Here is a 26,699-nt window from a genome sequence, read left to right as displayed (position 1 = left end):
TTGGTTTAGTTTCTTTGTTTTCAGTACATTGATCATTTGTTGGATACTTTGTGTTGCATTCAGAGTTGGCATCGATAGATTAGTTGAAGGTGCTCATGGAAACTTAGAGATGTAGATGATGGTGTTATCTCTTGTGATTAGAGATGAGTCTGTTGGAATGGTTAGTGCTACTTCATCAAGTGGGAGATTGTTAAGGTGACAAAGTGTGCATCGTACCATGCAAGGAACCTCACCGTATGGTGAGTCCACCATACCGTATGGTGGAGGTGAATCACCGTATGATGACACAATATTATTTTGATAGAAGAGTTGTGAGTAATCCATACGGTGGTAAGGTGAAGTAGAATGATATGGTACAGTGAAATCATGTGTGGTTCATACAACCATATAGTGATGCCTCACAGTAGTATGGTGAAGCAGTACGACAAAGTTGGTTTAAATGACCAATGACTGAAGGGAGTGTTTGAGTTCCTAATGCCAGAGGGAGTTTCAAAGGCTAAAGAGAGTGATCCCATGCCGAAGGGAGTGACCCAACGCTAAAGGGAATTGCCAATTGGACAAGTGACCGTGAGATGGATGAGTAACCGTTGGGACTGTAACCATTCTATTCTTGATGATTAATGCACTAGATTCCATAACGAATTGTAGAGTGTATAAATTTTTGTGAGATTTTTTAGGCTAATTAAGCTGAGGTTGAGGTTAAGGCTGAGGCTAGGGCTGTGAAAGTCAAGTTGATTATAAAGGCAATCTGAGCCTATGAGCTTGTCCTGAAACCAGAATTTGTTGTATTTAAATTGTTTATTATAATACAAAGTTTCTCGAGGGTTTTTGGATGGTGGGTTTCCCACATTAAATCTTGTATGTGTTTGTCTTGTGTGTATTTGTTTTTCAATGTTCTTGTTTCTTCTCGTGCATCTCAATATTCTAAAGCAGATTTACATTCTTTTATATTTCTCCTATAAATTGACATTTGGAAGGTGTTTTCCACAAGTAGCTTTCCTAATAGGATGGGAGCAAAGTGAACAAAGATGCTAATGCATTGGTCAACCAGACTGAAGTTGCAGTCTGAGCAGAAATCAAATGCACTGGTAAACCAAACTGCAACTTCTACCCTTGAATTGTCAATAAAATGTGGATGTTCAAGCATTGTGACTGTAAAAAATAAATAAATAAAGTGCATTAGCAAATTTGAATTTCAATGCCTAATTCTCGTGGTCTTAAATGATGTTTAAAGTGAAATTAAGGATAACATTTGAAGTTTGAAACTCATTTGGGAGAACATTTCAAAGGGTAGAGAAAAAATTGGGCCTTCACCACTGGAGTGTGCCTTCCAAATACAAGGATCTGACAATACAAAACCACAGTTTAGCATTAACAGTTGCCCAGGCTCGGTAAGCATAAAGAAGAATGTGAAAAAAAAGAGCAGAGGTTATTTATAGAAGCTAACAATTGATGCTCGATGTAAAAGCCCCATAGCCTAGATCATCATGTGCAAAATTCATTTAGATATCATTAATTCCCTGCTCCTCCTATCTGCGGCATGACAGAGTATAAGACACAGTTTGGAAAACCAGAATTTGAGTAGGAATGTAAGTTTCAAAGGAAGTACCACAGAGTTCCGAGTCAAAAGTAACAAATAAGATCCAAAAGGAAGCTTGAGAATTGTTGCATCACTCTGGTTTGCAATGCTCTGCAGGTTCAGTACTTATAGGTGGATCCCATGAAGATGAAAGATAAAAATTATGTACCGAATCCCAAGATTCTGACCGCCTGCTATCCCACAACCAAATGAGTCAATGAGGAAGGCGTGGGCGGAATATTTAGATTCCTATCAAAACTCCTGTTCAAAGTGGAGAGAGTATGCTAATGAATGAAGATCATGAAACTTGTAATTTGTTTTATGGTTACGAGGAACAGGGGGCATACGTTGTGGGACTATTGGAACCATGAAATATAATTTTGGGTATTTTGTCAATGGCTTAACATTTAAGTCTTAGGAACAGTAAATAATAAAAGCTATTTAGCTGTACTATATCTCTTGGTTCGTGATTTCTATTTTTCCCAACCCATTCTATATCGGACTTCAATTAGAATTTGAGCTTGAACAACTAACTCTACAAATTTATGTGACAAATTAGACCAGAAGGATGATGTGATAAAACAAGATTTTTTTTTTGCTCTTTTCTTCCTTATTTTTGAGTTTGAGGGCATTGTTCAAAGGAGCTGATTAAATTTAATGGCATTGTGTCTGTAATGCAGTCATGCTGTGAATTGAAATTAAACGTGATGACTTGAGGAGTGACCATCTAATTTATCCCCTGTTCTTATAACCCAAAGATCAGATATATTTGGAATGTCTCTGGTACTGTGAAGGGAGCCTTACAGAGTTTTGGCCCACAATTTTTATACAAACAGATGCCTTAAAATGCAAAAGGGAATCTCCATCATACCTGGGACAACATGCAGCATCATTAATGTACAAGCGCAAAATAGGATTTCTTGAACTACAAAACATTTTCAGTACACGCGACCACATGCACCAATAGGATGTCTTGAAGCCATTTTCACCTCCCCGTGTAAACGCCAATGAAAATTGGAAAAAAATTGTTAAACTTGACAGAGTAAGACGACTTCATAAAGTATTGCATCATATTGATGAGTGGAGAATTGAATGACACTTTAATGATGCAGCCAAATACCAAATTAATGACGAGTGACCAAGATGTATTGGATGGTCGAGCGTTTATGTTACTGCAACGAGCACTTTGTCACATTTGAAAAATAAGTTCGAGGATGAAGAAAAGGAGCAGACCCGATGGAGGTGACACCGAAAAAGACAAAGAGAATAGTAAAAGTAAATGAACGGATCAGATGCTTTCAATGGTAGTCATTACCTCTCTGAGATTCTCATTCGTTCGATTACAAATAGAGCTCCTCACCTTCATATAGGCTACGCCTTCAGCGTAATTATGAAAAACTTTTCCTTCATTAAACATAAATTTAAACACTGTACGTTAATGCTTGCAAATTCTTCAAATGTTAAGCTACCGACCCAACAATATTTCCTACTACACAGTCATCTGTGCCGATATGATATCACTATAATAGAATGTCCAAGAGACTAAAAATGTATTTTCTCCTTCTGCTTTGTATTGCTGGAACCAACGACTTTCTAATTCCTCTTTGCTGCGAATGAAAACTCTATGCTTACCAATTGGTGCTGCCCAGGCTCGAACTGGGGACCTTCAGTGTGTAAGACTGACGTGATAACCGACTACACCACAGCACCAATTTGAATTTCTAACAGCATTCTCTTATGAGAATCTTGCACACGAATAGTGGATTGTATATAATATTAAACTACCTACCTATATATTTGATTTCGTCTTGTTCAAATATTTATCATTTCTTTTCTCCAACATATGGAGGATGAAAATGAAACATGTGAAGGAGTCTGATTTAAAAATAGAGATCATATAAAACATAAATTAATGGTATTGTCAATGGGTTCTCCACCATAATAGTATTGCATTGCAGGTGCTCCGCCATAATATCCTCAGCATCCTTTTTGCATATTTTGATATTTTAAAACTGAGAAATTCATAATGTCAAGAATGGGATTTGAACCCATGCCCTTTCGGACCAGTACCTGAAACTGGCGCCTTAGACCAACTCGGCCATCTTGACCTTTATATTTCTTGACTATTTTTACTGATTTGTAAAATGCGTCATCTGTACAGAAGAAGACAGACTAGGGATTTATGTAGCAGCAAATATCCAATTTTATAGTTCCGATATAAAATATACGTGCAAAACACCATTGCCGAAATCAATCCTTTGCTCATCCCTCAGCATTTTTCACTTAATTCTTGTTTTCTTTCATTAGATGATCACAAGGAATTCTGTACAGATGACTGAGCAAGCGGTAAAATAGAGAGAGAAAACCAAAAGTGATTAGAAATAAACGTGTCGACTCTATGGCCCAATGGATAAGGCGCTGGTCTACGAAACCAGAGATTCTGGGTTCGATCCCCAGTAGAGTCGGTACTCTACTTTGTGGAGCTGCTTCCGATGTTTCACTTTCTTGCTTCTTTTCTCAATTGGTAAAATCTCTTTCCACATTAAAATCAGCAGTCACTTTTCACTTTGCTCCTGCCATTCCGACATGCTACTTTGGACAAGGTTATGAAAGAAACTCTCAGAGATCACCTGATGGTTGTTTAGAGAGAGGGAAAGCCAGTCAATGGAAGAGAGATAACATTGTATATATCATCAATAAAATAATAAGTGGCTGATTAATGATGCCTTAAACATTGAAGGTAGAAGCGAAAAAATAATAGTTGTCAGTAATGTTGTGGCACACCATGATTTTACTAGATTGCACGAAGTAATGAGACCCACTTTAGTTAAATCTACTTGAAGAAATCGGTTTGATAAGAATTGAGTTATTCTATTGTCATCGGTGCAGGGATGTACATGATCTAGGTCTAACAGGAATCATTCTGTTTCTGACTTTATTCTCAGATTTGTCACATTTAGGAAGACAAAAATACTAAATTTAGGAACATCTGATAAACGAATTTATGAAGACGAAAAATGTTTTTATAGGAACATCTGATAAACATTCAACTAAGACGCAAATGTGATTAACAAATGTACAAATAGCTATTGATAACAACTACGATGGCTCTTCTTGTGAGAAATATAAATTAAACTTAAAACTCACAACTCTAAACTAAAAAATTTTGCTTGGCACTAAAAAAAACTGCTTGGCACATGAAGGTGCCGAGTGCCAGTTTTGTTCGGCACTTGAAAGTGTCGAGTCACAGATTGCTCAGCACTTGAAGGTGCCAAGGGACAGGCAATAGGTGTCGAGTGACAGGATGCTTGGCACTTGAAGAGGAATGTAACAAGTGTCAAGTTAGCTCGGCACTGCAAGGAAAACAATGGATGCCAAGTAAGCTCGGCTCCAACTGAGAAAAATTTATAACTTTGAAAAATTCTAACGTGAATGCTTTCACCATTAAAACCAGAGATCCAAGCTTTAACCTTTCAAACAAATTTCTCAAATGCAATGAATAGAAGAGGAAGAACAATAGATTCAAGTATGCCTGCTTGCTTTTCTATTCAACTGAGATTTAAACTATTACAAAATCTGGGAGCATCCGGCTTCAACCAAAAAACCCTAAATTAACCCTAAAAAGGTAAAACTTCAAACTTCAATAAACTTAAAACTTGGAGCTCTAATGGCTGCATACAATGGTGCCTGGAGCAATCACTACTTCAACAGGACAAACCAATAAACTACAAACTTACAGAACGATAGGAAGAAGCACGTGCAACTGCAAGCACGACAACGATTTCTTCTGTCTCTGCAACAACTGATCTGTTGATCAACTTTTTCTTTCTTTCTCTGCTCTGCAACTTCTGAGCTCTTCAACTTCTTCTACTTCTACCTATCTCGTCGAATGAATCTAATCATTGCTTTTTGTCTTCTGACCTAAAACATTTTTCCCTCTCATTTCCAAATTTAAAAATCTCACCTACCCGTATTAATTTTTTCTGGCTATTCTGCAATCCGTCAGGTGGTAGGTGGGCATTTGGCTCCAGGGGCAAGACAACCACTGCATTAAATTCCAACACTTCTAAGCTCTCACATGTCTTCACCACTTTACAAATTTGTACTTGAAAAATGATAAAATCACATTCTTGTAAGAGAGAACATTATACAATACAGACTAGGTTTTGATCAAGGAATGAATTTGCTGCAAGAATCAATATTCCTTACAATTAGGAATAGGTTAGAAACTACAAAAATGTCTAGCTTGTGAAAGCTGATTCAATTCTTTCACGATTTGCTTAGAAGCCATGATTTCTAGTACCACACCAATAATAGCAAGCAATAGGACACAAATGAACAACAAATTAGCTGCTTTTCATTCCTTTGAGCATAAAGAGTACAGAGTCCTACAATACTATAAATTCTTGGCCAAGATCCTTGATTCTCTTGTCTATAAAAATAACCATTATAAAAGAATCAAATATTATTACTTATTCAAAGCAAAAGTAGTAACTGAATTTTACTTTACTAGCATCCATTTAGTCATTGAAATTTTTATAAGTGGATTTGATTAATATTTAATCAAGAGTATTTAGTTCTTTTTTAACAAGTATTTCCTCTCCATCTGTCCTTGCATTTGTTAGGGAATCAGCATCTTTATTTCCTTCTCTGTAAATGTGCTAAATTCAGAAGGCCTCTAATTTGTGTATTAATTCAAGAGCTTGTTCTAATTTGGACTTGAGCTACCAATCTGGAGTTCCTCTTTTTCTAATTGCATTTAAAATTATTTAAGAATCTCCTCAATAACCAAATTCCTAATCCCCAATTCCAAACTCGGGTATAATCCTTCAATTAAGGCCTCCATTTTTGCAATGTTATTTGTAACCTTTCTTATGCATTTAGCACGTTTGGCTAGTCATTCTTGATTGGCAACTGTAGAACCAGAATCAGTATGCAAAGAACATTAACAAATAAAGCAAACATTCACAAACCAAAAACTAAATTCACATATATGCTTAGACAAATAAAGCAAACAAGAAGTGCAAACCTCACAAGAGAAAACACTCCATGCTTTCTTGATTCTGTAGATGTGTCCTTTTGCTGTGGATGTATGCTCAAGATGCTCAAAAGCTGCTTCAATGGAGATGGGTAATGGCAAACTGGTAGCTTTGTGAGCTCTCAATTTGGCATTATAAAGGTAATATTGATGGCTTTGGTTCTCAAAATAGCATGGTAACTTTAGCTCAAAGATTGTTGATGAAATGGCTTGGGATGGGATTCAATTTATAGGCTAAGGGGTAGAGAGATGGAGGGCTTAGATGCAAGGATGGATGAAGGCTTAAGGAGGGCTAAGATGCACTCAAGGGGGAGCACATGGATTGTGCTTGTTTAGCACCAATGGGAAGGTGACACTTGTCACAAGGAGGATGAGTGTGAGAGGGTAGGGTAAAGGGTTGGTTAAAGGCATGATGAGTGGGGTTGAGTATGTAAGAGGGATGTAAGAGGAATGAGTGTGGAAGAGGGAAGAGTGTGGAAGATGGGTGTAAGAGTCATGAGTGGGCTTGTAAGAGTCTTTTATGTTTTGTAAGAGCACTCATGACTTAGTGGTTGGGTTTTTTGAGGGGAGACTTTGGTTTGGATTAGGAAAGTCTTAAACTTGTTTAAGGAATGTGACAACATTAGGGGGTGGATTAGGCTTGGGTTTAGGATTAGATTAGGGATGTTAGAGATGTGCAAGTGGATGGCATTAATGAGGGTGGGTGAGTTAGTGGCTAAGCTTGGTTAGTATGGGTGGATGGGGTGGATTAGGCTAAATGGAGGATTAGAGATAGGTTAGGGGTTTTTGAATTTGAGGATTTCATTTATCAAATAGATTTATTTAATAAATGGGGATTTTTGGAATTAGATAGGAGAAAAGGATTTAATTGATAAATAATAGATTATTTGATTTATCAATTAGGACTATAGATGATTAATTAAATTAATCAACTAGGAATGGCAAGGGATTAATTAAATAAAAATTTAATTAATGATGCCTTTAGAGATGGCTAAATTAGATTACCAAAGCAGTGTAATCAAATTTAGGTGTCTACATTTTGCCCCTCTTTGACATAGTGTTGAGACAACACTATTTCAAAGAAGTTCGAATGAAGACGACACGAGGAAGATGTTTTAGCAACAAGGTTGCCCCAGTCTCGGATAAGAAGAGGAGAGACTAGACTTAGATGATGCCCCCTCAAGAAGGCGGCGGGGAGAGAAATGAGGCTCGACGACTTCTTGAAAAGTACAAGAAATTGAAACGAGCTGAGACGTAGGTTGGCGAAGAGAAAGGGCTGAATTAGCTCAAACTCTCACTACGAGAGAATGATAAAGGGCTATCAGAGGCACAATAGTAAAGCAAGCTTAAGACTTTCCAAGATTGGGGGGGGAGATGGAGGAGCAGAGTGCTATAAAAGGAATCCATTGAAGCTTTTTGAGCGGGGGGATACTTCAAAGAGAAGTACCACCATGTAGTTGAGCACTAGATTTGCTATAGGACTGTTGGTTAATTGCCAAGGTTACCAAGAACATCAAGGCCTTTTCACCAACCGTCCAGAGGACTGACGAACTGACTCGAAACAAACACGCAAAGATTGCCCTAGTATCACACATGAATCCCAGAGGAAGCAGCATGGAAACGACACTAGGTAACCCACAAGCAGAAAAAGAAAACAAGCAAAAGACCTGATCAAGACCTTACGCTCTAATTGCCCCATTCGCAGCATACCATGATATGGAAGATCGTGGCAACCTTGAGGAGGGAACAAGGAGATTGCTTGGAAAAGATATTTCAAGACCCAAAAGGGAAGATCCCAAATCAAAAGAAAGCAAAAATCCAAAAGAGAATTGTTTGCCAATGAGATGGGTAGGACGAGGTACTAACGGACCAAGATCAGACATGAGGAAAGCTATATCCTATAGGAATCTATCAAAGAGCACCTAAGCTGATGGATCTGGATGAGTGATGCGTATGGCAAGCTGAACTAAGAAGGATAACACTTTGGTGACAGGAGATCTAGCCAAAGGATGCATTGGAATATCTAACCAAGGTGTGCGATGTGTGCAAGATGTTGACCAAGGATGAACTAACACGAAAGCCGGATAGATACAATGATACTAAGCTAAAGAGGATGTACAAGCTGACAGACCAAGGTATGTTACAAATGTACAAGTTTGTTCATGTTTTGGTTTTTTTGTGAGATGGAAATGTTTTTGAAGGATGGGATGTCTATAATAGTTGATAGGTGGATAGGTAGATGGTTTGTGAAAAGCTTAAGGAAAATGGGATTCTGTGTGTGCATGTGATATGATATAGGCTAGGATACAAGATTATTTACAAGCTGGAATATGGTACAAGCTTTGGACAAGATTCGAATATATACAAGGTATGGTACAAGATTTACAAGGTATAATACAAGCTTTGGTACAAGATTTACAAGCTATACAGGAGGTATTGACAAGCTCCATCAGATTTTGGATATTTGATTGGAACACCAAGGGAACAAGCAGGTGTTTTATGGGATGGTGGGTGGATGGATGAGGGATAGGATAGTGATAGATAATGGATTAGTCTTTAGCACACAAGGCGCCTGAATTACCAGGTTTTCACCAAGGTACCTATCCAAGGCGCTTGAATTGCCAAGTTTTCACCATTGGACGCTTATTTCTCTTTACTATTTTTTTTTGTATTTTTTCAAAAGCTGGGTATACCAAGGATCTTCAAGCATAGAACTTCTTGAGATGAATGATGTTAGTGGGATCATTCAAGAGTTCTCCTTCTGGTGTACACAATTGATAGGCTCCGGAGCCAAAGGAGGCAGTAACCACATAGGGACCAAGCCATGTGGGTTCAAACTTTCCTTTCTTTTCTCGATCTGCTTGGACTTTCATATTTTCTTTGAGGACCATCTCACCTGGCTGAAAGTGTCGTGGGAGCACCTTCTTATTGAAATTCCTTTTGAGATGAGTTTGATAGACTGTGAGATGGTCATAGGCTTGTTGTCTCTTCTCGTCTAAGAGATCTAGCTGGGTGAGTCGAGCTACTCTGTATTCTTCATCTGAGATTTGCCCTCGCAAAGATATGCGTAGTGAGGGAAGTTCAACTTCTATAGGTAATACCGCTTCGGCACCATAGACTAGGGAGTATGGAGTTGTGCCTGTAGATGTACGGAAGGAAGTTCGATAGGCCCATAGAGCCGAATTTATTTGAAAGTGCCAATCACGGCCGAAATCATTGACAACTTTCTTTAGGATTTTGAGGAGGGTTTTGTTAGTTGCCTCTGCCTGGCCGTTACCTTGTGGGAAATATGGGCTAGAAAAGCGGTGATGGATGCGAAGGGAAGTGCATAATTCTTCCATGTTGAGATTTTCAAAGTTACCTTCGTGGTCAGTGAAGATGGTGGATGGGATGCCGAAGCGGCAAACAATGTGGTACAAGATGAACTTGGAGACTTGAACTCCTGTAGCTGAGACTAGGGGGACTGCTTCCACCCACTTAGTGAAATAGTCTGTAGCTATTATTATCCATTTATGTCCATCAGATGAGAGAGGGGTGATAGTTCCAACTAGATCAAGGCCCCAACAAGCGAAAGGCCAAGGTGGTGCAATAGGCTATAGATCTTGTGCTGGAGCGTGCACAAGATTTGCATGCTGCTGACATGGGAGACACTTTCTGACAAAGTCAGAAGAGTCTTCTTCAATGGTAGGCCAATAGTAGCCTGCTCTAAGGATTTGTCGTGCTAGGACAATACCACTCGTGTGGGCACCGCAAAGTCCAGAATGTACTTCTTTTAATGCCATCGCGGCCTCATTTTCATCTAAACATCGAGAGAGAGTATCATGATAACCCCGACGATATAGGGTATTGGCTATGATAACATAGCGGAATGATTTTCGAATAAGGTTCTAGCATTGGGTGCGTGTGAGGTGAGGGGATATGATACCATCGTTAAGGTAAGCGTGAATTTCATGGTACCAAGGGGATTGGGGACCAACCAAGATACAAACACGGTTTGAATCCTCATTCGCATAAGCGGGTGTGAGGAGTTGCTCAACTAAAAATGCATATTGCGTAGCATCTTGGGGAATTTCCAAGAGCAAGCCGATAGTGGCCATGGCATCTGCTACCTTATTCTGCATTCGAGGCACTTGTGTAAACTGAAGCTTTGTAAAATGCTGGGTCAGCTGATCAACTAGCTCTTTGTAGGGTAATAGCTTTTCATCTTTGGTTTGATATTCATTTAAGACTTGTTTGATGATGAGCTAGGAATCGCCAAAGATTTCTAACTCAGTGATATTCCATTCTGCAGCTATCTTTAATCCTGCTACAAGAGCTTCATATTCTGCTATATTGTTGGTGCTAGGGAATTGTAGCTTGAAGGCTTTTGGAATGTAATCTCCTTGAGGTGTAACTAATAATATTCCTGCCCCTGATCCATGAGAGGTGTATGAGCCATCAAAATAAAGCTTCCATGGGGGTTGTTCTTCAATTAGGCAGATATGCTCATCTGGAAATTCTGTGAGCAAAGGATATGCATCTACTAGAGGTGCATCAGCTAGGTGATCTGCTATAGCTTGCTCTTTGATTGCCTTTCTGTCCACATACTGGATGTCAAACTCACTTAGTAGCATAACCCATTTGGCCAAACGGCCTGTAAGTGCTGTTCTGGAGAGCATATACTTGAGAGGGTCAATCTTGGAGACTAGTTGGATGGTATGACTTAGCATGTAGTGGCGAAGCTTTTGAGTTGAGAAAACAACTGCCAAACAAGCTTTTTCCATAGGAGTGTAATTGAGTTCATAACCAACTAGGGTTCTACTGATATAGTAGATGGCTCTCTCTCTGCTATAATCATCATGTTGTGCTAGAAGTGCCCCTAGGGCAGTAGGTGTTGCTGATATATACAAGATCAAGGGACGACCAGGAACTGGTGGAACCAAGATAGGGGGATTGGTGAGATACTGCTTGAGCTGATCGAAGCTGCGCTGACATAAAAGATCCCACTTGAAGTTCTCATTTTTCTTTAGCAAGTGTGAAAATGGTGTACACTTATCTGCAAGCTGGGAGATGAAGCGCCAGACAGATTGAAGTTTTTCCTGAAGAGAGCGAAGTTGTCGTAGTGTCTGGGGAGGAGGCATGTCTAAGATAGCCTTGACCTTTTTGGGGTCGATCTCTATACCCCGTTTAGAAACTATGAAGCCTAGAAGCTTGCCAGATGTGACCCCAAAGACACACTTCTTGGGATTTAACATGAGATGATATTGGGCCAATTTATCAAAGACTTTTTCCAGGTCAGCAAGATGATCCATGAAGGTGTGAGATTTGACTAGGATATCGTCCACATAATCTTCCAAAATGCTATGGATAAGATCATGGAAAATGGCTGTCATAGCTCTTTGATAGGTACCCCCAGCATTCTTTAGGCCAAAAGGCATCATGGTGTAGCAAAAGGTTCCCCAAGGGGTCGTGAATGTTGTCTTATGCTGGTCCTCTTCTGCAATCTTGATCTGATTATACCCGGAAAATCCATCCATAAGGGACAGAATTTCATGTCTAGCTGTAAGATCTACAATCATATCTATGTTGGGCAAGGGAAAATCATCCTTTGGACAAGCTTTGTTAAGATCTCCAAAATCAGTGCAGATTCTGATGTCACCGGAAGGCTTAGTGACAGGGACCATGTTGGAGATCCATTCTGAGTAGTTGATAGATCGGATAACCTTAGCAGCTAACATTCTTTCTAGTTCAGCTTTGACTAGTAATGCCACCTTGGGGTGCATTTTTCTAAGCTTTTGTCTGACGGGCTTGATCTTTGGATCGTCTGCAAGATGATGAACTACAAGCTTTGGATCAAGTCCTGGCATGTCCTGATATGACCATGCAAATCGGCCAATGTTCTCTCGTAAAACCTCAAAGAGGAGGTCAGCTTGGTCTTGTGATAGGGATGCAGCAATGTGAACAATTCTAGGGATCTCTAAAGAACCAATGTTGACTTCTCTAGTATCCTCTATTAGAATAGAAGACACCTCTGGTCGGTTATCTTGAGGAGGCAATACTAAATCCTCATGTTCTGCTTGTGGCTCTGGATTTTCTTGCTGAGGGGTTCTCTTCGCTGCCTTAGCTAGTCCCAGATTTACCTTAGTTTTAGTTTTGGGTGTATCGAAACTAGGTTGGGGATTTTCTCCAAAATACCCCTTGGGATCTAGCTTGTAGATGTAGGCAGAATCTGGCTTTGTCTTCTTATGAGGAGTTTCGGCTCCCATGAATCTTAGAAGCACTTCCTCTGATGCGAACTCATCAATATGTATGACACTTGGTTGGTCCCAATCTATGAGTTGTGGATGAGCGAGTGGTAGGTCAATGAGATGGATGGATAGTTCTCGGAGAACAGAGTCTCCTAGGAAGATTTGGTCTGGGATATCGTCATAGGCTCTCTTTTCAACTTCCTTAGGAATGTCTTCGATTTTGACAAGGTCGCGGTGGATGTTCGAAAAAGTGTGACCATTCTCGTTGGTGCCCCCAGTTGTGGGTATGCCAAAGCCAAGACCTGACTTTATTTCCCAATTATGTGCTTCGATGGGACATTGCATGCCCCTTTCTTCTGGTCCTAGTCCACCTCCTTGATAGTTCCATTTTTCAGTGATGAGCTTATGTTGTTGGGGATACTTCTGGTTGAAGTGATCAAGGCGTGCTTGATTTCTTGGAGGTGCATCCTTATGTAGCCAATTGTTGATATCTTGAGTGAGCTCCTCATGAAGAGGGGTTTTTGAGGACACAAAGGTGGTTGGTGGTTGGGCCAAACTGTTTGTATCGAGGAGGTGGAATCTCCTTAGCTTTTGATATGTTGGCCGTCCATGGGTATGTGGATCAAGTGGGATTGCTCCGACAGCAAATGCATCTGATAGACTATATTCTCCACAACCTTTGTTATTGATCTTTACAGTAGATAGGGTGGAGGCAAGGATGGTTTTTGCGTCATTACAAGTGTGGGATGAGCTGGCGATGGTTGTGCCGATGTCTATTCCAGGGCAATGGTTTGTATATGAAGCTTCAACCACATTGCAATAAGCAAAGGGTTCTGGATCGGCATGGATGGTTACCTCAGTGCCCTGATGCAGAAATTTGATGCACTGATGGTAGGTGGATGGAACGGCCTTCATAGCATGAATCCATGGGCGACCAAGGAGGATGTTAAATGGTAGGTTTAGATCAACAACATGGCAAACTGTCTCTTGAATGACTGGCCCAACCTTGATTGGTAGCAAAATAGTCCCTTCTGTGGTCCTTTCCAAGTTGTCATAAGCTTTGATGGTGATAACCTCACTGATCATATCTGCCTCAGTATACCCAGCTTGTTTTATGAAGTTTAGGGTGCAAATGTTCAAGGCTGATCCATTATCTATCATTACTCTTTTCACGGCAAAATTGGATACCATGATGGCTATGCGAAGCGGAAGGGTGTGATCTGGCTCAACCACAGGTATGTCGGTGGGTTTGAAAGATAGGGCACATGAGGATGAAAGGTGTCCAACAAGATTACGAAAATCAGTAGCATTGATATCAGAAGGGACACGGGATTCTATGAGAGCACTGTCAAGGATGTCTTTGTACACAGGACTAGCGTGGAGAAGGTCTAAAATGGAGATTTGGGCTGGCATGTTCCCAAGGCGTTCCAAGATATTGTACCGGCTTTTTGATGGAGCTGATGGTGCTGACGAAACTGGTGGGCCTGCGATGTTAAATCGCGCTCTTCGAGTGGTGACCGCACACTCATTGTCTAGTCCTCGGATATTGATAACATTGACATAAGGCTCTTTCTCAGATATACAACCTATAAGGCTACCATAGTCTATATAGGATGAAGTGTGGTCATTGTTCTTCCCATGCTGTTGGTTTGGCTGGTGGTTGTTGGTGTTGTTTTGGATAGGTGTTTTTCCAGGATTTTGGTTGTTGTGTGGAGGAAAAGCATTTTGATAAATCTGTAAGCCTACATTGGGAGAGGTTTGGGCACCAACAGTGATTTCCTTCCGATCAATGAGGTCCTGCACATAGTCTTTCAGTTTCATGCATCTGAGGGTGGTGTGACCATTTACCCTATGGAACTTGCAATACTCATTGTCCTTGTACCATGCAGCTTTGGATTGGCTTGGATCAATTTGCTGGGTAGGAGGAAATTTGATGAGGTTTTCCTTAGCCAATTTCTCAAAAATAACATCCAATGGCTCACCAAGGGGTGTATAGTTTCTAGGTGCAAGTTGGAATCTGGGCTTTTGCCCTGCAGCTACATTGATGGCATTAGCTTGATTGTTAGACCCTTGAAAGTTGGGTCTTGTATTGTGGTTTTGATAGCTTTGGTTATTTCGTTGTTGGTAATTGATAGCTTGTTGGTTGTTTGTTTGATATGGTGGGTTAGACTGGTTTTGAGAAGGACCAACGATATTCACATGTCTGGTGTCAGTAACCCCATCTGTTGCAACATGCTTGTTTTTGTTCCAATACCTAGACTTGTCATTGGAATGTGATTGATTTTGGTTGGCCTCTTTGTAAATATTTACCACACCATCTTTGATGAGTCCTTGCTCAAGGATCATTCCTTTCTCTTTGATATCCTTATAGGTCTGCAAACAGTTCATGGTCATGTGGTGAGCCAAGCTGGGATGTGCATTATCAATAAACATTTTCACCACATGGCGTTCTGGCAAGGTGCAGGATATGCGGGTGGTAAGGGTTTGCCATCTTTGCAGGTATTCGGCAAGGCTTTCTCCACCTTTTTGTTTGGTGTGGACAAGATCAACTATTGATAGCTCTGTTTCAACAAGATGGGCATATTGGGCTACAAATGCCTCAGATAATTCAGCAAAGTTTTTAATTGTGCCATAGGGGATTCTATAAAACCATTCAAGAGCTGGTCCAGCCAAGCTTTTGGGAAAAAGGCGCAAGAGGAAGACATCATTGTATGCCACGTCCTGGCAATGCATGTAAAATTCTTTGATATGTGTGACAGGGTCTCCTTTTCCTCTGAATTTGTCAAATTTAGGTACCTCAAAGTGTTTGGGAAATGGTGTCGTGGTAATGGCTCTGTCAAATGGGTAAGGACACACATTCTCAAACTTGAATGTCTTTGGATCATTCCCTTCTTGGATGGCTTTCAGAGCTGTCTTCATTTGCTCCCACTCTAAATTGATAGGTGATGGTTGGGGTGCCCCCAATGTAGGAGTGCCTTGAGGTAGGTATGTGCTGGATGGGGCCATTGAATATGGATGGTTATGAGGGATTTGCTGATAGGGATCGTACATTGTTTGGGCAGCTGCATGGTGGATGACGGGTTGTTGAGGGGGAGGTGGTGCATATTGCTGCATGTGCTGCGAGGCTTGCTGTTGATATGGGATTTGAGGTTTGGATTGAGGAACATAAGCTGGCTATGGGATAAATGAATTGCTTTGTGGAGGTAAGGTATAAGATGGTTGTGAGGCTTGGGGAAAGGATCGGGGGGCTTGTGGGGTTTGACCAATATATGTGGGTTGTGCCCCCATTTGGGATGGTATCTGCAAATAATTGGTGGTTGGCTGGGGTGGTGGATTACCTCCTAGAAGTGGCATTGAAAAGTAGTTGGTAATTGGAGGTAATGGATTAGTTGGTGGTGGAGGTGGTGGGAATTGAAAGCTTGGGAATGGAACTGATGGGGTTTGATAGCTTTGTGGCTGGATTTGGAAGCTTGGTAGAGTGGTGGTGGGAGCTGGGGTCACTTGGGAGCTTGGTAGAAGATTGGCAGTAGCTTGTGGGTTTTGATAGCTTTGTGGAGTGAAGGTAGTAGCTTGTGGATTTGTGGCTGGTGGTATTGAGCTCCCAAGACTTAATGGAAATGATGGGATTGTACTTTGGGCTATGGTGAACAAGCTGAGGGCGATGAAAGGTTGATTACTTGGCCCCATGGGTGGCATCCCTATTGTATATTGCTGAGGTTGGCCAAAGATGCTAGCACTGATTTGGGAGATGGGTGGATTTGGAAGGCTGGGTTGGGAAGCAGTAGCAATAGTGAAGGGGGTGAACGGTGAGGTGTTTTGAGTAAAGGGGGTTTGCAGCGGAGAGGTATGAACCAAGGATGGAGTGGTGGTGGCTGGGTTGGCTTGCGGCATGGAGATTTCTACTTGGGTGGATGATGGTATGTTTGGGTCTGTTGGGTCATATGGATTGGCTGGAGGCTCTTCTTTTGGAATATATTGAGGATAATTTGGATCATAAGAGCCTATGGGTGGTGGCAGCTGCCCAAACAACGGGTGAGATGGATCTGATAATGGAGGGGGTCTTCCGAAGTCAAAGGTTCCTACATTGTCCCTTCGAAAATTAGCCATGATTGTCTCTTTGTTTTTGTCTATAATGGCGTTTACCAATACTGCATTTCCTGGTTGGTTCATGAAAGCTTCAATGTTAGTAGGTGATGGCATAGCTTGCTCTGGGCTGAAGGATGGCTGAGTGCTCAAGGGGGGTGAGGCTGTTCGATCCAAACGATAGGGCTCCATTGTTTCTTTCTTCTTGGCTAAGCAAGTGACGGGTGGCATGAAAAATGCTCCTAGGGATGAGATGCAATAATGCTGATGGATGCAAAAGGGGGAAGGCTTTTCTATGCAAATGATTTCCTAGGTTGAGGCAAAGCTATATGACAAAACCTAAGGAGGATTGGGTTGGGGATTCTAACTTCAAAGATATGTTGCCAAAGTGCAAAAGGTCTGCTTTCCTATGTGCAAGCTTGGTGGTGATTGTGTCAACTTAAGGATAGACTGATGATCCTTTAGGAAGAACACGAGATTGACCACTTGTGGATCCCAACCTTTAGCTCAAGGTGATGAGGGATAACAAGTGACAAAGCTAGATTACCCTAGACAAAGCTCTGTCAAAGGGATAACCTTGGTGAGATTGGTGGATTTGGAAGATTTTAGGAATGGCAAACTTTTAGCAAGGTGACAACAATTTTGAAAGCTTAGATGTGCAGATTTTCGATTACTAGCTAGATGGTATGATTCTAAATGAGATGGATGAGCTAATAATGCTTAAGGGGATAACCTAAGATGGCTGGCTTTTCTACAAAGATGACTCTAAAGTGAAGCTTATCCAAGAAGATGTGGAGAAACAAGGGTGTCTAATCATAGAAATCATGCCTAGTTGGTAAGGCAGAAGCAGGATTAACTCCTGGATGTTGGCTAAATTTGATGGTGCGCTCTAACCAGGCCTCTTGAAGTGCTTCGTCGGTAGCTTTGTCCTCTGCTTTATGGAGTTTGGCAATTTTTGGGCTTGGTGTTATTTCTTTTCTCTTGGTTGAAAGTTCTTGGTATGCTAGAGATGGCTTGAGTTTGACCTTGTGGAACTTCTGTTTGGGTTTGGGTTGTTCCGATATAAATTCTTGAATTTGCTAGGCTTTGGGAAAAATCTCAGTTGTTTTGCTTCAACTTGTTCAACTTCCAAAATAGGCAGTGACTACGCTAAGTGTGCCCTAAGCTAAGATCGACCAAGTTTGGCAAACATTCATTCAACAAGTAAAATAAAAACAAACAATAGATAGGAACACCCAGATAGAAGTTTGTGGTTCTCAAAATGTGATACTTGCACCAAGGAGTCTGTATGTTCTACAAATGTTTCGATCAGTCACTCCAAACACATTAACATCCTAGATGGTTTTCTGCAAGGCTGACAATTGGTTTAGCTAGGGAGTCCTCGATATACGCAAGGTACGTGAGGCCCAAATCCGTAGATGAGACCAAAAGGATGTCACACAGCCGAGAGGAGCGGTAACCCACTTCTCCTCTTTGACTTCTCAAGGGTATAAAGTTCCTTGAGGCTTAGCCCGAATGACAAAATCTTGATCCCAAGAGAGGTGTCTTTCAATTCACCTCCCGATTCTTATACTCCGTCGGAGCACTGGAGTTGAGGTCGTCCAAGGGGTGATGAAATCCCCAAGCAGGCCTCCTAAAAAGAAACAAGGTTTTGGATCCTAATCTTATGCACCCAAGATGGCCTCGAAAGACGACAAGGGGAGAGAAGATTCGGATGACCTTGGGCTAAAAAACACGCTTGTTCTTTTACCAACTGACTCTTATGTGTGCTAATCTAGACTTTGCAAGCACTCATGTTTAAGAGACAATGTTCAATTCCAACTTGAAGCGCCAACAAAAGTAAATCGATCGAAGAATGCAAACAATAAGAAGAGTTAGGGTCAACAAAAGAAAACTCGCGCGCCCGGAGGCCCTCCACGTCAAGTATCGATTAATTTTCTTTAAGGCATTCAAGATTGAGTGTGAGTTTGTTTTAAGCCCAAAACAAAAGTTTGTGAGATTCAATTTCAAGCGCGCGCCCGGAGGCTCTCCACGTCAGTTGTTGTTCAATTTTAGTGCCCAAACTTGAAGTGTGATCGATTTAATCTAGAGTTTTGGCCATTTAAGAATTTTGATAAATTTAAAGCAAACGTTCAAAGACCAAGTGAGTGAGTTAGATTGTGGAACATTTAACACCTTTTTCAAGTAGACCCATCCCCATAAATGGCGCTGAGATTGCAACCAATGGTTAATATTTGATGGGTGATTAGAAAAGAGGTGAGTCCAAGAAACTACTCAAATTGATTTTGTAAATTTGTATTTTAACTTAACAAAGTTTCTTAAATGTCCAAAAATCAAACTTTATCTAGATTGCATGTGAAAAAGAGATTTGTTTTGTTCAATTATAGAAGCTCCAAATGAAGTGTTGTATATTGTAATGGTTAATTGATCCTTGGCATTCAAGATTGGATTTTTTGTTTTAAGCATGCATTCCAAAGAAAGTTGATTTTAATCCATGACATTCAAGAGTGTGTTTTGAGCAACATTCATTCAATGGAAAATGTGTTTAACCATTCAAGTTCATTTTTTTTTTAGCAACATGCATTCAAAGACAAATGGTTAAACATTCAAGTTCATTTTTTAGCAACATGAAAACCTACAAGAAACATGGTTAGTGGTTCCATATGTGCTCCAACCTGCAATGAGACAAAAAAAACAGCAATTTAGTTAGTTAGCCAAAATCTTCAAAAATGAGAGCTTAACTATGGGAAAAAAAATTTTAACTTTTTTTGTTGTTTTTTCTACGCGTAAAAATGCTTAAAGCAGAGAAGACAGTCTGTCAAAATACGAAGACGCTGAAATACAGAGACGCCAAAATACGAAGAGGACAAAATAGATTTGCAGCACAGAACACAGGTGACAAGCAGAGACGCCGATTTGCGCAGATGCGGATTTTCGCAGACGACGATTTTTGCAGACGCGGATTTTCGTAGACAGAACAAGTTGCAGACGCCAAAACTGCGCCAAAAAATTTGAAAAACGCAAAAAAAAAAAAATTTAGATGGTATTTCTTCTTCCTAAGTGCATTCTTTAACCTGCAAAAACAAGCAAAACACCCTCACAACACACTCAAACAACAACAAACATTAGATGGTTAGAAAAATGACATATAGATGAAAATAGATGATTAAATGACCCATAGTGGGGTCCCACCGGGCGTGCCAAAATGTAGAACCAGAATCAGTATGCAAAGAACATTAACAAATAAAGTAAACATTCACAAACCAAAAACTAAATTCACATATATGCTTAGACAAAGAAAGCAAACAAGAAGTGCAAACCTCACAAGAGAAAACACTCCATGCTTTCTTGATTCTGTAGATGTGTCATTTTGCTGTGGATGTATGCTCAAGATGCTCAAAAGCTGCTTCAATGGAGATGGGTAATGGCAAATTGGTAGCTTTGTGAGCTCTCAATTTGGCATTATAAGGGTAATATTGATGGCTTTGGTTCTCAAAATAGCATGGTAACTTTAGCTCAAAGATTGTTGATGAAATGGCTTGGGATGGGATTCAATTTATAGGCTAAGGGGTAGAGAGATGGAGGGCTTAGATGCAAGGATGGATGAAGGCTTAAGGAGGGCTAAGATGCACTCAAAGGGGAGCACATGGATTGTGCTTGTTTAGCACCAATGGGAAGGTGACACTTGTCACAAGGAGGATGAGTGTGAGAGGGTAGGGTAAAGGGTTGGTTAAAGGCATGATGAGTGGGGTTGAGTATGTAAGAGGGATGTAAGAGGAATGAGTGTGGAAGAGGGAAGAGTGTGGAAGATGGGTGTAAGAGTCATGAGTGGGCTTGTAGGAGTCTTTTATGTTTTGTAAGAGCACTCATGACTTAGTGGTTGGGTTTTTTGAGGGGAGACTTTGGTTTGGATTAGGAAAGTCTTAAACTTGTTTAAGGAATGTGACAACATTAGGGGGTGGATTAGGCTTGGGTTTAGGATTAGATTAGGGATGTTAGAGATGTGCAAGTGGATGGCATTAATGAGGGTGGGTGAGTTAGTGGCTAAGCTTGGTTATTATGGGTGGATGGGGTGGATTAGGCTAAATGGAGGATTAGAGATAGGTTAGGGGTTTTTGAATTTGAGGATTTCATTTATCAAATAGATTTATTTAATAAATGGAGATTTTTGGAATTAGATAGGAGAAAAGGATTTAATTGATAAATAATAGATTATTTGATTTATCAATTAGGACTATAGATGATTAATTAAATTAATCAACTAGGGATGGCGAGGGATTAATTAAATAAAAATTTAATTAATGATGCCTTTAGAGATGGCTAAATTAGATTACCAAAGCAGTGTAATCAAATTTATGTGTCTACAGCAACATGTATGATGCATCCTATCCCAGCATTCTCGAGATTGCCTCTTGATGCACCATCAAAGTTTAATTCAGCCCACCCACTTGGTGGAGGATTTGAATTACAATTTGCTCGTTCTTGCTTATCATTTTTAGAGTACATCATGGGAGGGTTAATAAGATTGTGTTGATTATTTCTTATTTCTGCATCCCAGTAAGAAAATGAATCTTCTTCTTTGATTGAGTTTTTAAGATTGTTGTTGACATTTTCTATAATACTAGCATCTACTTTGTCCAAGAAAGAAGGGATAGGCAGGTCCTCATTCATGAAGATTCTACGATTCCCTTTTCTTCCAAATTTCTCTCTTAAAAATAGATGGGGATGCATTCCAAAGATTGTTATAGATTTTAGAAGATCAAATCTTAGGCCAGCCTTTGAGATGGTCCCAAAGATTATTGTCAAATGTTGTTGGCCAATTAAGTTTGTTACATAACCAAAACCAACATGTTTTTGCAAAGGGACAACTAAATAACAGATGATTTGTTATTTTAAATTTGCTTCTACATAGTGAACATCTAAAGGGCCCTTCAAATCCTATTTTCATAAATCTATCTACAATTAAAATCTTATTTTGGATTATTTCTTGTAAAAAGATATCTACTTTTGGTAGGCAAGTTGAATCCCAACATAGATCTAAATGAATTTCAATTGCTTCCCATCTTTGAGATTTAGTGATGAGCTCATATCCCATTTTTACTTTGTATTTCCCATCTTTGAAAGCTTCCCAATTTAGTTTATCATTTATAATTTTATGATTTGCTATTCTTTGGTTAATGAAATGATTATATTCTATTTTTTCATTTTTTGAAAGGTTTGTTTGAGTGACTGATTTTCATTCACATTTAACTAAATGTTCTAAAGTACTGGTGGTTTGACAATCAAATACTAATTTACCCCATAGACTAGTTAAGGTATTTTTGGTATTCAGTGTATGACTCAATTTGTCAAGGGTTGCAAGACCATCCCAAGAATCTTCCCAGAATAGAGCATTTCACTGGTCACTTATAACCCAAGTTAAGTTTTTTTATATGAGAGGTCGACATAACATCATAAAATTCTAGATTCTAGATAACCTAGGGGGATTAATGATATGAAAAAATAGATAATTGACCGATGAAGATAGATATTTCTGATATAGAATTTTAGCCCATTTACTTTCCTCCTCTTGGAACATTCTCCAAACTAGTTTATCCCCCAAAGCTTCATTTTGCTAATTTAAATTTTTAATAACTAAACCTCCTACTTCTTTAGGTCTACAAATTTTATCCCATTTGATAAAAAAAAAAAAAATCTTCTTATCTTCTAGCCCATTTCAAAAGAAGTTTCTCATATTTTTGTCTAATGCTTTTTAAACACATTTTAGGTAAAGGTAGACATGGCATTTGGTAGGTTGGAATAGTTTTTTATTAGATAAATAGGTTTTACAGGAACCCTGAAACACAAGAGTTAAAACATTAACAAGGCTGATAATAAGCGTGAAAATCCCAGCCAAAAAAGTTCCAGTTCAAAGGCTGAAAATAAGCACAAGGCCTAGCCGACAAACAAAAACCAAAGAAAAGGCTAGGAACAAAAAAAGCATGAAATGACCAAGGCAAAAGCCCTTACAAAAAGCCAAAAAAAGGCACAGAAAGAAAAAAAAGAATAGGTAGAGGATTAGTCCTCATTCTTTCTCTCTAGGTCTTGCATGACTTGAGCTGCCTCATAGGCCATCTTGTTCTCCTCAGCCTCTTGCTGGTGCGCCCTTTGATCCTCCTGGTCCTTAACATTGTTGATGTTGTCCTTTGCGGTGTCGACCCCCATTCTGACTTCTTCCTTGTCTTTGCCATCCTCATCATCCTTCATAACTCTGTCTTTGATCTAGCCCGTTAAGGATATGATGTTGCTGTTAATGAAGCTTAGCATCGAAATCATCTGATTCGAGAGATTATGATTGTAGATTTCGAGGGTGTTGATCCTTCTCTCCGCTAGACTAAGCCTCTCACCATTGTCATCTCTTTTATCAGAGTTCGCTCCATTCCTATTATTCTCCATATGACCCACCTGCTCTTTAACCTCCTCCAGCTCATGGAAAAACCACTTGATTGATCTGAAGTTATCAATCATGCTATTGCAGGCATTGTCCAAGAGATTCAGCCCATTTTCCCTAGCTTTGTCCGAAATAGCCACAATAGCTAGGTCAATGAGTTCTTCAAGCCTCGTCTCTTCTTGGTTATCCACAAGGACCTACGAGATCATGGCCTCTCTAAAAATACCTATTTTTGAGGTCTTAACTTTAAATTTTTTCCAAGCTTTCCTCCTATTATTTACTTGCACCTCCCCACCCTCAGTCTCAGAATCCAAATTTTGTTCCTCAGGTTGTGCATGAATATGGATAGGTGAAAGAGGTAGCGAAGACATGTCCCATTCTTGTTGCATAATCTCATCCTCCAGACCCTCCCTCTTGCATTTCTTCCCTCCTTGATCCTCCTTAATTTCCTCCTACATCTCCATTTCCTCCTCTTTCATCTCCACATCCTCCTCCTCATCATTGTCATCCTTCACATCTTTCACAAGATGCTTCTGCGGATGATCCCTAGGACTTTTTCTGCTGGGGGTGATGGAGGAAGGCGAGTTCTTGACTTGATGGGTGGCTTTTTTATCAACGAATGAAATCATGTCATCCTCAGAGTTAAAGCTTTGAATGTCATCCGAGTCTGAAGAGTAGCTAGAGCTACCAGAGGTCACATTCTCAGTCTGAGGGGGATCCTTTCTTATAGTCTGAGCCTTAAAATGCTCATAAATAAGCAACAGGAACCCCGCATGCAATGCGGGCTTATCAGAGGGCTTCTTTTTGTAGCTAACCACCGCCTTGCTCAAAGAAGTTAACAAGGAAAAAGGAAAAGAAATTTTATGGCTGTGCCGAAAATGATTCAAAAGAAAAAAGTGGTGGGTACGAGCCCTATCAAACCTAGGGTCCAAAGTAATATACTCTATAACAGCTCTCAGAACATACCTCCATAGTTTATTCATGGTATCAGGAACATAGTACGTGTCAATCTTCTTCAGGGCTTTTAGTTCCTTCTCATCCTTAACAAAATCTCGCACAGCATTAGCCAAGAGCTTCTTGTCCCTGAAAAACTTAAAACCCTCAATCAGGATTTTAGCAATGGTCAAAATCACCTCCTCAGTGATCATGAAAGAAACCCCATTCACCTTCACTCTACCATCCTTCCATGAACCAATCATACTATTAGTCACCTCCTGATCAAAGCCATGCAATTTCGTAATGTATCTAGTAATCCTGTCCAAATCTAGCTGCTCCCAAACTTTGTCACTGCTCTTCCATTTCTCAATTTTGCCCACTGGCTCCTTTCTACACCTTTCACCAACCATATCTATACTCTGCGCACCCTCAATTCTCATATGCACCTCGCACTACAACAGATTGGATCCTCTGTGACTAAGTAGAATGCAAAAAGAATTAACCCTTCCGTTGCTTCTATTGTAAATGTAATAAACAACCCACAAAGCGTGTCGACTAGTCTATCATAAATTGCAACAATTACAATTTCCCATGCTAACTTTTTGGGAAGTGCCCTTTCCCCTTAATCCATTCATACTCATAATTGCAAGTTGATCTTCTCCATACTTCCTTGGATCTTGTCCAGATCGATCAAGCTTTTAAGATCCACCGGCAAAGTATTTCCGAGATGCCATGTCATAATTTGGCTTGCGCCGACCCCAATATTTGCAACTTGTCAGCGATCAGGTTAGCTTCCTAGAAAATATGAGTGACGTGGACTCTACTGAATTTGGCGAGTCTCATGGGTTTCATCAATAAGATTCGCAATCGACCATGATGGTTGAGAGTTTCCATTAATACATTTTATTATGTTGTTTGAATCCCCTTCAAGCCAAAGATTAGTAACTCCAATTTCAAAAGCCATTTTGACAGCATTTCACGCAGCATTCGCTTCCACAAAGTGGTTGGTTTGATAACCTAGCGGGAGGGAAAAAGCCACAATCCCATCTCCATTTCCATTCCTTATTATGCCTCCACTTCTCGAGGAACCAGGATTTCCCTTGGATGCTCCGTCAAAGTTGGCTTTATGCCATCCTTCCGGGGGGAGAAGCCATTTGGCTTCCTATCTTTTCATCTTTCTATCTTTTGCCTTCTCTTTTTTTCTGCCACCTAATTCAATATCTCCCCCTTTCCTTACTGAATAGTTTTCCTTTATGTTTGCAAAAAAATTCTTTCCTATCACTATAGTCGGCTCCTCTTTATCTCTGAAGATTCTGTTATTTCTCTCCTTCTAGATGCTCCAACAAAAATGAGGCAGGATCTGGGAACTTAATTCTTGAAGTTCAGACCCATTGAACATAGACTTCTATTGATAGAAGAGATCCAGGAGGTTAAAAGGCACACACCAACTGAATCCAAAGTATTGGGTGAGGGAAACCCAAACCTCCCTAGAGAAAGAGCAATGAATGAACAAATGATTTCCAGTCTCCATCTAATCTTTACATAACTCACATCTGCTAGGCATAAAATGACCTATTTTAATGAGGTTATCCTGGGTATGGATTTTGTCCTATAGAGCCAGCCAATAGGACATATTAAATTTTGGAATGAGGCCAAGAATCCAAGCCCTCGACCAAGGAGGAATCTCTTTTAATCTCCAAAGGGCCGAGTACCTAGAGGCAGTAGTATATTGCCCATTAGCATTATCTCCCCGGACCAACTTGTACCTGTTGTTATTTAGGGCCATAGAGTTAAGCATAATCATAATAGGGTTAAGATCTTCAAAGATGACAGAAAGGTCTATCCATCCGTGGTCATTCCTATAGTTACTAACTTTCTGCCCAAAATAGTTGATGCAGTCATTCATCCAGACCTCATAGATGGGGTTGTTCATAAGGGGGCCCTGAATGAGGCAACTATCAGACCAGAACTAGATATCCTCCCCATTTCCCAGTTTCCAAGAAACTCTAGAATTAGCCAGGTCTCTGGCTTTTAAAAAACCATTCCAAACAACAGATCCTCTTGGGATATCTTTGTTGAAGAGGGTAAATTGTTTAGAGGGTCTCTTAATATACTTGTTATTCATAATGTCTCTCCATTCCCCTGTGCTGCTAAAGATATGCCATATTTTCTTAGCCAAAAGAGCCTTGTTAAGGTGAGTTAGCTTCCTAATGCCTAGACCCCCATATTTCTTTGGGAGGCAAACTTTTTCCCAAGCAACAAGAGGATACCTTTTATTCTTTTCAGCCCCCATCCATAAGAAGTCTCTCTGAATTATTTCCATTCTCTCAGCAAATTTCACAGGGATCACAAAGAGGCTCAAAGCATAGATAGGCAAGTTTTGAAGGGTGGATTTAACCAGTTGGC

The 26,699-nt window shown here is 40.1% G+C and overlaps 3 non-coding genes across 3 annotated transcripts; 1 reads left to right on the top strand and 2 right to left on the bottom strand.

Moving 5' to 3' along the window:
* Positions 1 to 3,215: 3,215 nt before the first annotated feature.
* On the bottom strand, positions 3,216 to 3,289 carry TRNAV-UAC (transfer RNA valine (anticodon UAC)). The gene has a single exon. It is a non-coding gene; the product is annotated as a tRNA-Val (tRNA).
* Positions 3,290 to 3,606: 317 nt separating this feature from the next.
* Positions 3,607 to 3,687, bottom strand: TRNAL-CAG (transfer RNA leucine (anticodon CAG)). Its single transcript has one exon. It is a non-coding gene; the product is annotated as a tRNA-Leu (tRNA).
* A 284-nt stretch (positions 3,688 to 3,971) lies between these two features.
* On the top strand, positions 3,972 to 4,044 carry TRNAR-ACG (transfer RNA arginine (anticodon ACG)). Its single transcript has one exon. It is a non-coding gene; the product is annotated as a tRNA-Arg (tRNA).
* The last annotated feature ends 22,655 nt before the right edge of the window (positions 4,045 to 26,699 follow it).

This window comes from Cupressus sempervirens, chromosome 1, assembly GCF_028749045.1.
Source record: "Cupressus sempervirens isolate cs-2001-9-10 chromosome 1, ASM2874904v1, whole genome shotgun sequence".
NCBI classification, from domain to species: domain Eukaryota; kingdom Viridiplantae; phylum Streptophyta; class Pinopsida; order Cupressales; family Cupressaceae; genus Cupressus; species Cupressus sempervirens.
The sequence above is the reverse complement of the archived record's forward strand: the minus strand, read 5'-3'. Positions and strand labels throughout refer to the sequence as shown.